Consider the following 294-nt stretch of genomic DNA (forward strand, 5'->3'; position numbering starts at 1 on the left):
GGTGCCTGGATAATAGGGGTGGTGGTCAAGGCTGTCTTGAGGCAATCAAATGCCTCCATACATCTCTCCTCAAAATCAAAGACCACCTCCTTTTGCAACAGGTTGGATAGTGGAAGAGCCTTCTTGCTAAAATCTTTAATGAACCTATGATAGAAACCTGCATGACCAAGAAAAGAACGAACCTGTCGCACACAAGAGGGATAAGGCAATTGTGAAATAACAACTATCTTGACAGAGTCTACCCCGATTCCCCTATTTGAGATCACATGCCCCAAAACTATGCCTTGCTCTACC

Source organism: Lupinus angustifolius, unplaced genomic scaffold (genome assembly GCF_001865875.1).
Source record: "Lupinus angustifolius cultivar Tanjil unplaced genomic scaffold, LupAngTanjil_v1.0 Scaffold_162_1, whole genome shotgun sequence".
Classification (NCBI taxonomy): Eukaryota; Viridiplantae; Streptophyta; class Magnoliopsida; order Fabales; family Fabaceae; genus Lupinus; species Lupinus angustifolius.